This window comes from Nothoprocta perdicaria, unplaced genomic scaffold (assembly GCF_003342845.1).
Source record: "Nothoprocta perdicaria isolate Ctin4 unplaced genomic scaffold, notPer1 scaffold_18, whole genome shotgun sequence".
Lineage (NCBI taxonomy): Eukaryota > Metazoa > Chordata > Aves > Tinamiformes > Tinamidae > Nothoprocta > Nothoprocta perdicaria.
In genome coordinates, this window is record NW_020454982.1 from 2,545,965 (window position 1) to 2,562,233 (window position 16,269).

Sequence of the window (16,269 nt, forward strand, 5' to 3'; positions counted from 1 at the left end):
TAGAGATTTGGGAGATTTGGAAACGTCTTAGGGGCACATTCCCTAAAGGAGTCTTTCCATTTCTATCAAACATCTGTAATCTGGGTTGTTAGATGAAGTCACGAAGTATCTGGATAAAGAACCTTTCCTTGCTCCTGAAACAAAGGATTTAATAACAGCAGTCGCCTCCACACTGTCTCTCACATCTGAAGTAGGGCTTTGTACCGTGTTGCCTTGGCTGTGCCAGAACAACTAAAATCACTTTTGCATCAGTCTTGTTTTATCTTCCTCACTATCCCTGAACTAATGGAAAAACAGGAGGAAGAGAAAAGCATTCGGTGACCTTGGCACAGAAGTAACAACTTCTGAAAAGCATCTTTTTCTTCCCTGCTCCTGATCCTCTGTGGTTTTGAATGCTTGCTAATTTTCTGTATCTAGAAAATGTTATGGCAAACATATGGCAAAAAAGCATCCTTTTTATGGCAAAAAGCATCCTGTCCAGGTGATCAGCAGACACCGCTGCAAACCCACGCTCACCATCTCCAGCACTGCTTCCAGGCCAGTGCTGATAATACTTTGAATCCCTGATAACACTTAGGTAAGCGGTTATACATTAACTTCCCTGAGAATTTTTTCTTTGGTGAGGAATGCAAGACTTGTTCCTAATTATCAGTTGTAGCAATGCACACCCATTTTTGGCAAGTCTTTTGCATATTTTATTTATGGAGAGAAAATGCCTTCTCGGGAGAGAAAGAGAAATATCTGACAGTCCTTTGAAATATTTGCCACATGTAAACAGATTATTAGTATTCTGCAATACATATTTACTTCCAATTTTAAAAGCCTCAGCAGAAGTGACTAGTACTCTGATGCTGCATTTTTTAAATCCTTCAGGAGGCAGAAGAGTCTCCTTTACTGCTAATTTGTATATGTATATTTCTGTATAAAAGCTATATTTTTATTCACATTAAATATTGATGATACATGTTTCACAATTTCATGAAAAATTTGACTGCAATAATAAACTCCTCCTGGTCTTGTAGAAAACCCTCCTCTGAGCCTCTGGCTAAAATATGACAATTGGTTAATTCTGTATGAAAAGATTTTTTTGTTCCACTGCAGACCCACACGGGCCGTGATTTGCTTCCTGAATGTCACAGGCAAAAGTCAGCTGCAGTCCTCTGCGGGAGAGGTGCCTGTCCTGGGGCTGAGCACAGCATTGCAGAGTCCCTGCTGCCATCCAGTGATACCTCGAAAATGCGCTCTGTGAATAGGCATTTTGGGAAGGCTGTTTAGTTAATCCAAACACTGTCATATTTTCCTTGCAAAGTAATTAAAACAGCCTTGCTCAATCCAGTCCTTCATGGAAGAGGCTGGACCAGGAGAATTTACAAGTAAAAATTTGTCATTTGTCTCCAGAGACCTTTCCTACTCGGGATGCAGGCAGGCACAGTTCATCTAACTCCAATCAGGACATGTTCTCTCAATATCCACAGGAAAAAAATTCAAAGCTCCACATAATATTGAGTAATGGCAAAATTAGTTAGTCAGCTGCACACAGGAAACCATGTTTTGTTGTGAATAGTGTTGACTTTGTCTGAGCTGAAATAACCCTGAGAGGATCAGCCTGAGTGTATAAAATTAAATACATAGCAGAGATCTTTAACTTAATAGTAATGTTCCTTGTGTTTCTTTCAAGTTCTCTACTGGGAGACCAGTGCTATCCAGTTGTCCTCCTACATATTTAAGCATGACTTTGCTTGCTTTAGAGATGTGATTTAAATATTCACTAAGAATTATGCAAAGAAAAAAACCCTACGTTTGCCAAGCCTTTAGCATAATTCTTAAACTGCCTGTTAAGATGGAATTTAAATCACTAGGGAACACAAGAGTATTGTAGTGACACTCCGATGTGTTTGTAGTACAGAGGAGATGTATTGTTCAAGGCTTTAATGTCTCCTTGCTTAAGATGTTGCTGTGGGTCACCACCCACACCCAAAAAAAAAAGAAAAAATAAAAGAAAGAAAGCTCAGGTCCCAAACCCTCTGCATGCACACAGGTTTCCACATTGCAGTAAAATGCAGTGCCCTAAGCCCTACATCTATAGGGCCGAACTGGTACAGCAGTGGACTTCATCGTATGCAGGTGGCATAGCTTAGACCCTGGAAAGCAGAGCATACCTGATACCTTTCTTGTGCCTTTGCCCATCTGATATCTGATACGTACCTGCGTTGCTGGATATCTGGTTTTGTGTTCTTAGGAGTACTGACTTGGTCCAGGAAGTTTTCAAGTGCTTTCTGAGGCTCAGGATTGGCTCTGTTCTGCATTGGTGGTAGGACCAGCTCAGGGTGTATGAATTTTCTTATACCTGTCTGTGCTGGACACATTTGCAGTCGTGCTTGGTTTGAGTTACATCTCGCAGTGTTATCTTAGGGGCAGGAATGCTGCCTGTTCGCAGGAGCAGCTCGGCCTTTGCTTCCATGGAGAGCCCGGGCCTGCTGTGCTCCCGCTGTTCCCCCATCCTTCAACTTCCCTGCTTTTATTCTTTTTTTTTTTTCTCCTTTTTTGACTCCTTTATGTAGAACCATTATTTTACATTGAAAGGCTGCTGCTGCTCTTTGTGTACCACAAAACATTTAACACCTGACATTTGCAAAACTACTCTAATGGAGTAGTTTTGGTTTTCTTTTCCTCTCTCTCTCTCTCTGTTCTTTTTTCTTTTTTTTTTCTTCCTGCATCTGAAATAGGGAATAGTTATTTCCGTCTGTGTCTCTCTTGGTGAGAAAAGCTTTTCTCATGGTTCAGGCTGGGTGCTGTGCTGCTCTGGTGTCCACGTTTTGCTAACAAATAACATGCAGTGGGAAAGACTAAAGTTCATGGTACGGAGGTGGCATTAGCAGTGGGTCTTTTCTCTCTACGATTCCCCCAAACCATCTGCCATCAACTGATAAGTCAGTGTAACTAGAAAAATGTAAGTAACGGACTTCCTAGTCTCATTGTCTCTATAAACACAGGATCGGTGAAAAAAAAGACAGTACAGCCTTGCCAGGAGGTGTGAGCGTCAGGGGAGTATCCTTCATAAACTCCCATAATAGATGCATAGTGTGTAGAAGAATCACTTTGAGAAAGGCTTGAATGACTAAGAGCAAGTTCTTTATAAAGGCACATAGGTATTATACCCTGTGAAAGTAGAGACAAGAAACAGTTCTGTGAAATCCACACCTTGTGGCCTTTAGGTCTACTATTTATGACAGCCAGACTGAGCTTTGATTGCCCACCTAGTGCCTAAGCATTCTGTAAATACCCAGCGCGTGCCACGCAATGGCACTGACCCAGGGGGTGCAGTTTTATTGGAGGCTTCATGCCTGCCTTCACATTATTATGCTGCTGTGGCCTTTTGAGCATAACATTTAAAATGAATGGACTCCACACTGGGTAGAATTTAACTATAAACTGTCATTTCTGTTTATGCAAACAGTCACGACTCTTAATGAGAATTGACTCTATTGCTGGTGGAACACGACCGCCTGGCCAGCCAGAAATCACAGCTTTCTGAGCTGAAGTTTTGAAATCCAACCTTTTTGAAAAGGTAGATTAAAGGAGATTGAATTTTGACACATGAATCCAGGTTTTCAGGAGGCCCAAGTGTTTGGCAAATCATGCCCCAAGTGCTTAGCAAATCATGCCAATACACATAGTCCCTATTAAATACACTTTTTATGCATTTCACTCATTGCACAGACCTTCAAGAATCAGCCCCCTGGAGTGCTGATAACACAAGCATTTTCCCATGCAAGTGCATGCCTGAAAATAATTTCATGCAGTCTGAGACTGCAGGATTATAGCACAATGGCTTTGTGCATGAATTTTGCTAACATGGAAGCTAAGTCAACAGAGTCAATTCTCATCATATATTCTGAAGTTCTCAGTACAGTCTAAGGACTGCGGCACGAGAAGTCAAGTGCTCCCCACTTACTGAACACGTGGGGAGAAACTTTTGCCACTGAGGTGCTGTCACTGAGTGCCTGCCTGCTGTGATCCTTCCCTCTGAAGCGACAGATGAGCGAAAGCGGCGGCAAGTCGTTCTGAAGTCAAATTATTTGGGAGATGCAGGGAATAGGAGGGAAGAAAGACCTTAGCACCTTTCCCTGACCCTGTGTACCAGCTTCATGTAACCACCCCTCACACATGCTAATTTGACTGTCATCTCTCATTCCACAGTTCTTTCTTTGTTCACTCCGTGTACTGTGCCACAGATTGCTGAGTCTCGTAATAGCCTCCAACTGCCTTTAGTCATTGTCTTGAAAGCCATCTGCTTACAGGATATGTGATTTTTCAGTTTCAAAAAATCCTCATTATTCCCTGAAGGTTGCTCTTCTGGAGGTATTAGCCTCTGGTAAGATGGTAACAAATCCCCATTGGTCTACTAATGGCATAAATTTTTACCCCTCTTTTATGAATTAGTATTTCTGTGAATACAAGTAATGAGTAAGCCACAGACCGGTGTTAATTTTGCATTAAATATGAAGTGAGTTGGATCTGTTTAAGAATTATTAACAATGATTTCTTTCACAGGTCTTTAGGCCTTCTTATTTTGGCAAGCCAAACTGATAGGCTTCAACAACTGCACATCCAACTCTATTTACTTTGCAAGTGATTAATTCAAGCCTAAAGTACTTGAGTGGGATGGTGGGGAGGAAAGGTCTTCTGTGTGTCTTGTGATCTTGGGATGGGAGCCCCCTTTCTGATCTTGCTCTTGCTCTTCAGGCCCGATTTTCCTCTGGTATAAATCAGTTGTTAGGTTTCACTAACTTGGGTGAAGCTTCATGGCTTTCTCCAAGCTGCTGGTCTAATGCAGGGAATGCCAAACCACAGCTCAGAGCATCACCACCACAGCTTCACCTGGCTTTATCTATCTGGTCTCCATTCAAAGCTCAAAATTGATAGGCAGGTGAGTCCAACCTCAGTTTCAGATTTGTGACAAAACTAGAAACACTGTTTTTGCCACAATTTGATTTTCTATTAGTGAATTTTCACACAGCCACAATTTTAGGCCAGTTGCCTATAAGCTGTGTACTGGCTGAGCTTATTCAGCAAGGTTTTTGTCTTAGGACACATAGGGATACAAGAACAGATGTTTAGTTGCTAATTATTTTGAGCATTCCCCTTGTTTTAAAGTGAGAAAATGAACTTCCCACAAAGTTAGCCTTTCCCTGCCAGGACGCTCTCTGTTACTTTACAGGGTTCATAAGTCAAGACTACCCTTTTAGAAAAGGAGGAAAAATGATTTTGTTGCCCCACTTTTTAAACAACTTATTGGTGCATTTTACCACTAAAAAAATTATCACTGCCATAGCCTGTTCAAAGGGAATATCCTTTAGAAGGGGTGGTCATAATAAGAGTAGATGAATAAATTACTAGCTCATAATATTGCCATGCTGCAATTTAAATGTGGCACTCAGGACATGATAAGAGATTAATTAGTCACAATTTCTAGGCCTTCCCATTCACATATGTTCTAATTACAGTCCATATCCTCCAACACCCTCCCCAAACTCAGGCCCCCAAAGCCCCTCTGATGCTTGGGCACCCTTGGCCAACACAGCCCTGTCCTGCCCAGGCCCCCAGCCCCTCAGCAGCACTGCAGGGGCTCCCTTCACATATGGGATTTGTTAGACTGGAACACGTAGCAATTGCTGAACTCCTACCGTCCAGGGTTTAATTTTGCAAATCTGCTTTTTCGCTGTGCTAACAGCTCAGTCATGTTCTGAGTTATGGGGCATCTCTACTGTTTTTTCGCTAGCAGTCACTTTTCAGCGTAGGGCACTATATTAGGACTTTCAGTTCTTTTCTGGTCATTAAATGGGTTGACCCAAACCCTACTGAAAACAACAGAAGTCATTTCATTAACTTCAGTGGCCTTTGGATCAAGCTGTGTCAAGCTGCACTGGGTGGCTCTAAAATAGACCTATTGAGAATTTTTTCCATCTTTCAGAAAATGTTAACACAAAGAAAAAAAAAAAGATCTTTTGTGAACTCCTTGCTTCAGGAAAAGTACTGGAAAAAAATGATTCCAAGCTGCTGGTATGTCAATATTTTCTAAATGGAAAACAAAATATACTTAGTTTCAAAATAATATATATAGTTAAAATATTTAAAAGATTAAATAGTCCAATACAATACTTGAAGGAACTGAAACAATATATCTGTTTTCCTCATCAGCTTTTCTTATTTTTTTTCTTACAGATTGTTGGGAAACTCAATTTTGACCTTATACATACACACATATATATATGTATATAAAACAGACATCTCAGATTTGCCCATGAATGTGTAATGAGTGCTTGGCATACACTTCTACTTCACAGAATCATCCCTCCAGAACCTCACCACTGAGCCATTTCCCCAGAATGGTATAACTTAATGTGCTAATAAGAGGAACGAGAAAAACAAGGTAGGAAAAATGACTGAGAGCCGTAATTTTAATTCCTAAATCTCTAACGGTCTGAAGAGAAATTTATCATCCTTATTTCTATCAGGCTTGCCATGCATATCTTTTCTCACTTCTACTTCACATTTTAAATCTTTGAAGTTTGGCATCATTTAAGTGACTCAGTTCTACATTCCTTCTAGAGAAATTATATCTTATCTAAGAAAGAATGACAAATGCTAGATATACTACCCTATGTGAAGTCTAACCATTGCCTTGCAAAGCAATAACACCGCCTGCTTTGATTCACATTGTATTCCCTCAGCTCACCTCCCACCAGCCTGTTTATCTTATTCACTAGCAGCCAAATATAGGGCTGAAAAAGCTTTTGAGATTTGTTTCTGTAACAAGTGCCAAATTTTCTATTCTGATCAGACTGTTGACTGTCTTTTGTTTGTTTGTGCTTCTTTACGCAGTCTTCCTCCTGCTCTCTGGGGCTTATTGTTCTAAATGTTCCCTGATTGTACCACATTTCTCTGTCCATTTATCTGGGCCAAGATACACTACTAATGTAATGAAAAAGGATTTCTTCTCTATAGGAGCTGTTAGAGAAGCTGATGTAAAAAGCTGCAGAGAGGAAACCATTTGCTGTTTACAATAAGAAGAAATTTTATTAGTCAATAAATTCCAGGGACTATACTGCTTTTTAATTTTTTTTTTTTTTTTTTTTTTTTTTTTTTGGTAGCATCTGCTGTCCCCTTATTTTTTAACTAGCAATTTAAAAAATACAAAGCATGTGTAATACCAGAACACGATCCAAAGCCTCTGGGTAATTCAGCAGGTTTTCTGTTGGTCACTCGAAAAGGCGCTGGGAGCTTTCACTGTTACTGACACCGGCTCTTCTTTGCTTACCTACCATTTAGCACCCAGTAATGAACCATGACACACAGTCTCTCTCCTACTGGCAAACATTTTCGTCTGCAGTGCTATCATAATGTTAAATATTACATTAAATACTACACATATGGCTGTCAGCAAACTGTATTCTTTTCTGTCAGGTCAGACGTGCTCATTCCTGAGTGAGGAATACTGGATCTGGATACCTCCTTAGATGCCTTAAAATTTGTATCAGAGAACATCTTGCATTGGGAACAGAGCTCCATTGACTAGGTAGATAAATTACTAGATCACTAACTAATTGTCCTGATTGGTACTGACTGGAATGAAAAGCTCTTTTCTGCTCTGGAAGAGAAATCATTTAATTCTGAGTTTCAAATGCAGCGTGATCCTAATGTGACTGCTAGGAAATGCAATTTCCACCTTTCTGTGGTGGGATTTAATTCTCAGTCCAGGTGAGAACAGGGTTGTTCTCTGGGGTTGTTCTTCGCTCTGAATGTGTTTGAAGGGTTATGTTTTTGTGAACATGACCATGTTTGAATATAAACAAGTTCTGAAATCTCAGTGGTTGCCACAAAAAGGAGCTATTATCCTCTGATCAGCTTTACCCACAACTGCTTTCCACTACATGTTATTTAGATACTTTGGAAGAGATTACTCGGAAAGAGAGGAGGAGAAGACTTAATTGCTATTTTGCATTTTTAATGAATAAATGCCATTTCTGTTCATCTATTTACTTTCACAATGTAGGACAGAGTTCTAATGCCAAGAATGAATTTCATTACAGCAAAGAAAAAGACACTTCATTAATGTGCTAGTTGGCTAATGCCAACTGTGATATCAATAGAGATATTCACTGAATTTCACACACAAAAGTAATGCTACCATGTCAGAAGCAACTGCTTCTCATGGATGCTTCAGTTTCTAGAAGCTGGATACAGGCACATCAAGAGAGATGATTTTTGAAGCAAAAAACCTTGGAATTTTGCACAGTTCTAGTCTCCATTGGTCTAGGTGAGGATGAAAACTAAACTCATGTTTTCTTACAATTACTAGTCATTGTCCACATGAAAGGGATGAGCGGATCATGGATACCTAGTATTAGCTCTGCATTAGGGAGGCCATAACGGGTTCATGTGTGTGCTATATGGACCGGTTTTGCCCATTATTTTTCAGGTAAGTAATGCCACTCAGGTGATGCCATTACATATGAGAAGAGAGACTGCTCAGAGCTTACAGAACATGTACAAACATTGTCATGCATGGGAAAGACAAGAACATGATTAAAACTGCCCAGGAAACATGACAGTAATATTACTTAAAAATTTTTACTACAAGGTGCATTTGCTGTCTGTGGCTCAGCAAGGCATATGAGTGCTGTCTTTAACTGCAGGATTTCCTAAAGTCCACCTGGTTGAAGAATAGTGTTCCTAAATGCTCGGCTGAATCAGGGTCTAGTGCTAAATGCAAGTGTAAACTACTGCTAGCAGAAGCTTTCTATTAACATTTTCATATGGGTTAATGGACAAAACTCAGTACACAGTTAGCTTTCCATGCCATACACCTTGCAATTGCCGAGCACAGGTTGCATTATCTAATCACATTTGTTTCCTTCAGCTGCTTTTCTTTCTGAAGAAAGAACATTTAATTAGAAGCCGAAGCCCGCGGCAGGCTGCAGCTCACCTCATCACGCCACACCAGTCCTTTTTCTCTGAGCAATCACAGCACCCAGATGTCAAACTGTTGCAAACAGTTTGCTAGCTTTAGCATCTGCCTCCAGATTGATCACGCAGGTGTGTCTCAGTCGGTTAGGTGGTTAAAGGGATAATGGACTGTCGGCGCTGCCGGCCCTCCCTGAATGCCAATTCCTTTGGCTTGCATTCCGCAGTAATTTATGCATCTTTACCAGTTGTTCAGGAGCTTTCGCTGCCGTCCATCTCACTTCATTTCAGCTTGCAGCAATAAACAGGAGCTCCAAACTGATCTTGTTCATGACTGCAAAGTGCCTATACTAAAGAATGTGGATTACTTTTTTATTTTTAACTAGATTGCCTGTTTAAACAATCGCAACAACAATTGTCTGCTGCACAGTCGTAAGGGATCGTTTATAATTATGCTGTCAGGCATCTTCCCTTGAATCTGGGCCACAGCAATTTAGTAATCTTTCTAAAATGAATATTTCAGCATTCATAGCTCTGAAGAACATATAGCACAAGAAGAAAAAATGTCCATTTTCCATATTCCCTCCCAACTTCTTTCTGTAGTTTTAGCAATAGGAAGGATGTGAATTAAATGTTAGGTACCAGAATCTGAGATTATTTTCTCTAACCCATCATTATTGCAGAGAGGTAAAAATGACAAAATTATTGCATGTGAGGTAAGAGTTCTGATTTTTATTTTCTCTCTGCATGAAATCAATCTTCTCAGAAAGGACATTTGACCTGAGGGAATAGAGAACTAATATATATCTATATCGATCTATGTATCTATATAAATAAATTTAAATATATGTAATTTTAATTTAATATATAATTTAAATAGAAATATATATATATAAAAATAAGGTGGACATTATATATATTTGTGTGTGTGTGTGTGTGCGTGTGTACACACATACATAAAGGTGGGAGTTAAAAGTCTTAAAAGTGTGAAGTCCTAAAGCATTTAACCAAAAATTTTATGATGTTGCTTCTGTTGCCAGTTTGCTGAAAAAAAAAAAAAAAAAAAAAAAAAAAAAAAGTGAAAGGTAAAGGAAACAATACACTAAGCAGCAGAAAATTCAGGAAAATGACACTTATGTAGTGCTAATCTTTTGCCACATTCTGTAGTGAAGTTACTCCTCGGTGCTTTTATTTTTCCCTCCCAGATGTACGGATAAAAAAAGCTATTCTTAGACAAAGAAAAATATTGTGAGACTACATGTATTTCTGCTTATACTGGATGTACAGATGTGCGTGTGTGTTCAAGGAGCACATTGGCTTAATAATAACAAAGCCTTCGGGGCTTCTAGAATGCAGCGCTTATTTTTTTCTGAGGTTAAACACTTTCTTATCAAGCTGCAGATAATGGTTAATATAGTGTGGTAAGTGCCACCTCATTATACATGCCTGTGATTTCAATTATTAACATGCTAATATTTTCTATTAATTTTTAAATATTCACTGTTTGAATGTAAATTGTTCTATGCTTCTGAGTAGATTTGTTATATTAATTATTGAACCTTTTTTAATATACCAGTATTTCATTGCATGTAGTTCAATCTTCTTGATCACAAAAACAAGGCAAGAATGCTTTAGGTTATACCACCCCTGGACAGAACATCCGCTGTCCACAGACACACACACACACAGAGTCCTGTATGCGTAACACTGATTTTGTGAATAACCACAAAATTTCTAATTCATGTTTATTAGCAATGAACCGGGAACTGACACTAAAATTTGGATGATTTGTGTGTGTTAGGAACAACTGACTGTGTAGAAACACTAAACGTCTCATTGAGAAAAGGACCGAGAGATTGAACTATCTACCTCCTGTGGAAAATAGACATGAAAGCAGATAGGAAAGGTTTTCAGTGCAGTATCCCAGACTGTGCTCTGTTTACTCTTTGGAACTTGGGGTGACAGTGGGAAAAGAGCAGAAACAGCTCACAGATCCTCAAGCTCTGTCACCTCCTCCCCACCGAGTGCATTTGAGTTTGATACTGTGTGAGGAAGTGATTCTAAATATACTTGTGGAATACTCAGGAAATTCATGTGATCTGTCATGACCCTGCATCACATCCAAGTTAGCTGCAGCCTCCTAAGCTGATGGAAAGAAAAGGCACCTTCAGAAGGCAAGTCATCTATTGCAAAGATAAATGGCTGGAGAAGGTGGGCTGCAGGACAAGCTCAGACAGTTGGCTGGGAACAGGCATCTAATTTTTTTAAGGGTTAGATTAGAAAGAGGCAAAAAGAATTCCATGAGAAATGTAATATCCATGAGCATGTGCAAATATTAGTGGAATCAGCACCCTGTAGTGTTCAGTAATGTATTTTCATGTAGTAAGTAATGTATTCAGTAATGTATTTTCATTTCCTTTAGTGCCTCAGTGTGCCCTTTGAGGCTGACTCTGGTGACTGTCCATTGCCTCCTTCACTGCTAATTCCTGTCACCTCTCCCTTCAAAACCACTTTGGTCTTCCCTGCTTCCTGTTTGCATAGTTTCATTTTGTTCTTCTTCGGATTTTACGTACTTCTCTTGTGACGATTAATACCTAGATAATAAACAGTATTTATACAGTTTTGTTGTATAGATCAACTAGAAAATACCTGAATGAAAATTACTTACATATTTGCAATACAATATTAGCTTTTATGAGTGGGAGTCTCTCTATCCCTGCCAGCCTTTCCTTTTACTATAAGCTTGTCTTTTTTCATATGACTAGCTCTTTGGGAGATTTGCACTGTCCTATATTTGTGGCATTTTATATGCTTGGTAGTAGTTGCAGAAGTAGTGAGAATAGTAATAATAATGTGTTATTATAGGATGTTCATTTTATGCTTAGTTAAGTTGGCATTTGTATTTAATATATCTCTGTAAATGAATCTCTGAAAAGCTGCAGTGAGATAATCCTTAAAATAGGAAGTTGCATGTCACAAAAACCAAGTGATAAGGACCATCATCGAATTTTAAGTGAACCCAATGCCAGTCCTTGAAAGTTTTCAGCTTATTGTTGATTCAACTGATGTTTGGAGAAAACCTTGTATTGAGCCTCTTTAATTATACCACAGATGAATTACAATTAGTATGTAAATAGGAACATAAAAGTAGGCTTATCACATGTAGCTATCTGTACTAGCAATCAGGCTTTACAAATCCTTCCCTTTTGAAAGTTCCTGGAGCTACTTGCTTCACATTTTATTTTCTCTTTGACTTTAGCTACCAAACCAACAGGAAAATTCCAAACATCCTGTGGCCTGTTGATAAACGCAGAAACATTCAAAAAAGGCAGTTAATTGTGATTCACTTGCCTAACTAGCAAAACAACACATTGCTGGTTTACTCATATATCCTATCTTTTCCTTTTATATGTGTATTTATATTTGTGTGTGCGCACACACATATATACTTTAGAATGTATGTATATTATATATATATATGTGTGTGTGTAAGCAAGTTATTGCAGCATTAGTTGGAAACAAAGCCTCATTACAGAGAAGATTCTTTAGTCACATGCTGCAGAAATACCATGCCACAACTTCCAGAAATGGTTAGATTGACTGATTCGCATTTTTGCTAGACTTAACTTGCACAGTTTTGTGAGTGTGTCTTAGAATTGGTCAGTAGATAGATTTTTCTTTTTCACAGAACAAGTAAGCGAAAGACCCCCAAAAAGAAAACCCCAAAAGTCAAATTTTTCCTCGAGTAACCACAACCTCTCTGTCTTAAAACAATGAATCCACTTTTCACCTATCTGTAAATTACAATATTCATATGCCACAGAGATCGTGGTATGCACGGTTTGAACCAATGAAGAGAGTAAATGTCATACTTAATTAATAATGCTGACAGGCACTTCCTAATATTGAAAGGCAGACTACATCCGAAAATGGCACATTTTCAGCCCTACCGAGCACTGCCTCTGAAAGTCAAATGAGCAACTTTATCTGATTGTTATTGTTATTAGAGATGCAGTAAAAGCAATGAAAAGCAGAAAATCAAAGTGGGAATATATGCCTCTATGAAGCCTCCTTGCATCTACAAATGGAAAAGCTCTCAAAGAAACAGCATGGGGACAGCTGGGTTATAAAGCAGCTTTACACATTATTTACTTATTTACCTGTGGTAGTGATATGCTGTGCTGAGTGGGTTTGTTTCTGCTCTGAGCTGGTATAAATCAGTCCGGCTCTGAGCCTCAGTATGATTTTTTCTTTCCTTCCCCATTCACAGTACCTGAAATGCAGAGCTAGCTTTGCAGATGAGAATCAGGATTTGCTGAAGGCATTTTCTCTTAGCTTGAAGATATAAGTCTTGCAATGCATTTAACAATAACTAGTGCTTATCTCTCATATTTACATGTTTTTAAAAGTATAATGGACATATTTGAAGTACAACGTATAGAAAAGTTTAAAGAAATAGATTTTTTCAAATATTTTTGAATATATATATATATTTACCTGTCTTTAAAATTTTAGGTAATCCTTGGATGATAAAAGTTTTTATTTTTATGATCAATTTGCTTCAGCTAACCTAGGAAAGCAGAGAAGAAAATAACACATAGCCTGTAATTCTGGAGATGCACAGATGTATGTACGTATTCCCTCATATCTAATGCCAAATCTTAAGTCCAATGAATGAGCCTGAAAAATCCTAATCTAACAGTCTTTTCTAAGCAGCATTACTGTAAAATTGCTGCCTGTAGCCCATCTCCTGCCCCACTGAGCTGGTTATCATTCCTACATTAGGTAAGGATGTAGCCAGGAAATAGCCTGCAGCTACGTCTGGAAGGGCACCCAGTTCACCTGGAGAGGCTGCACTGCATCCTAAGTTCCACACAGGTCTTTGGTAACGAGTGTTTGTCCAGGTGCAAAGCTGAGGAGCCAAGTCCCTTTTCCAGCAAACCTTCATCCAGGTTCTGAAAATTCTGCAGGAACCCATCAGGAGCAGGTAAAGCAGCAGCACTGGCACTGGGTTCAGTGTGGGCAGCAGACCTTGTTCAGACCCCCTCCAAATGGGATCATGATGCTGTCATGCTGCTCTAACAACTGTGCTTATGTCTGCTTTGATGTCCTTCTCATTGCTGTTTGACTAGTGGACATGAGTAGTTGCAGGCTGCACCTTTCCCTTGGAAATGCCCTTGTATGGTGGCATGAAGGGAAAGCCCGACAGGGCACAGTTCTGTGCCAAAGTGTCTGCCCTCTTGTTGCTACTAGATACACAGCAAGTCCTGCTCTGCAAAAGCACAGCATTAAGCAGAGGACTAGCTAACAGTGTTCAACGCTGTTGAACACAGTTGCATTCATAGAACTCTGTACTTGAACTCTGAAGCTGCAAACCTGGTTCCAACCAGAAACCCCATAGATCAGAAGGGCTGAATTTTAGGAACTGTGGAGGAACAATAAGCAATGTTCAAAAATTGGTATATTTTGAAGGAATCTATTAGAAATGCAGATAAAATATTCTCAACATTACCTTTTTATACCAGCACTGCAGCATCTTTCTGCTGCATTAAAAAGACTCGTCATTTTTGTGACAAAATGTAAAGCTAAACTATTGTGCTTCTAATTGCAAAGATGTCAGCAGGCCTGATATGTGTTGGGCTTGAAATATTTATGTGCTGCCAAAGCAATCCAAAAACAAACAGTTTTACAGATAATTATGCCTACTAATTATATGAAAAGACATCCATTTCTCCTCCAGTGATGCTACACATATGGATCTCCTGTTAAGAATAATCAAGTTTACACACACATACATTAAGACAGAGCAACAAGCTCCCCTCATCTTCATCCTTAAAAACTAGACAACTGCTTTTACAGTTCAAGCTGTTATAAAATTAAAGCACTTTTCTGAAATCATAACACTTTCTATAACATATGTGATAAAGCAGTTTGGAAGGAGATGGAAACCTAGAGGGGCTGGAGGAGAGCCAGAACAGTGAAGAACAATGAGTGGACTTGCTGGTCTGTTGATCTTGGATTCTCCCCAAGTCCCATTTTTTTGCTGTGAGCCGCTGCTTTCTTTTCCTTTCTCTCTTTCCTTCTTATAAGACAAGGACAAGAGAATGAGCGCAAGGTGTTGCAGTAGTTTTAAAAGAAGATAAATAGGAATGGGGGGGGAAAAATGTGTTTATTAGTACAGGAAATTGGTTTACAGCTTCATATATTTAAAACAGGCATATCAAATCGCACAGATTATGAATTCCTCTATTAAAAAGATTCAGAAATGGACTACAAATAGATACTCTTTTATTTAAGTGTTTTGGTTCGCCATACATTTAATACATGTGATTTTTTCTGTGACAGGAACCTGAAAACAACAAACAAGGCAAAAGAAAGACATACTACAGAGTACTCTATCAGGCAAATACGTTTCTAGTTCCCTCTTGCTATTTTACGTTTGTTCGATGCGTGTGAGCACTTTTGCCTTTTTAAAAGATAAAAGAGGTAGATGTGACATTTAATGATACTAAGACTGAATACTCCTGTATTTTTGTTTGTTAGTAAACCAGGTAGTTGACAAAATCACAAAAGGAAATCTATGGAGCTGTGTCTGCAAGGTATGGTTGAAGAAGCTGTTTGGAAATGGTTGTTGCAGTGGCTTCTCCACAGAAAGAGTGTCTATTCATCTCAGGTATGTATTTAGACACCTCTCACGTATCTGAGTAATCTACTAACAGTAGTGTATTTATCTTCACTTTACTCCTGTGAAATGGGGAAATTATCTCCATTTTATAGATAGAAACCAAAGAGGAGGAATTATTAATTTAAAAAAAAAAAAGTGTAAAGGAAAAAAAAAAAGAATTGAAGCGTCATCAATCGCAAATAACTTTCTGAGGTTTTAATGGCTTTAGCTAGATGATAGTCTCAACCAAAAGGGCAATCCCTACATTTCTGGGACATAAAGAAAGGTACCTTTTAATAAAATCATAAAAAGATCAGGGCAGCTTTAATCTTATTCTTGTTTCAATCATAAATATTATTTGGCATAGTAAAACACCTCCTCAAAACTCTGTCATAGAAGCTTAACTTTGCAATACAGTTCAAACAAAGCAATTAGCTACTTATTATTTAATGGAGTAATATCAATGGCCTGTGAAAATTATAACGAGATCAGTATTTGTGGTAAGTACAATATATCTGTAACTTCCAGCCAGCAAAAATGGAGATAATGTTCTTTTCCATGATGAAGTATCTTCTACTTCATGACTGCAATCAAGAATATATATTAATACAACATCACTGGGTTTTACAATGCAAATT

General features: G+C 38.7%; 2 long non-coding RNA genes across 2 annotated transcripts in view; both read left to right on the top strand.

The window, feature by feature from the left end:
- Nucleotides 1-6,276, top strand: part of LOC112945036 — a 20,466-nt gene extending 14,190 nt beyond the window's left edge. The window contains exon 5 of the long non-coding RNA XR_003248926.1: nucleotides 6,226-6,276. This is a non-coding gene — a long non-coding RNA (uncharacterized LOC112945036). The remainder of the gene's footprint in view (nucleotides 1-6,225) is intronic.
- LOC112945037 lies at nucleotides 6,276-15,547 on the top strand. The gene is made up of 3 exons (XR_003248927.1): nucleotides 6,276-6,433; nucleotides 7,468-7,579; nucleotides 15,511-15,547. It is a non-coding gene; the product is annotated as an uncharacterized LOC112945037 (long non-coding RNA).
- Nucleotides 15,548-16,269: the final 722 nt, after the last annotated feature.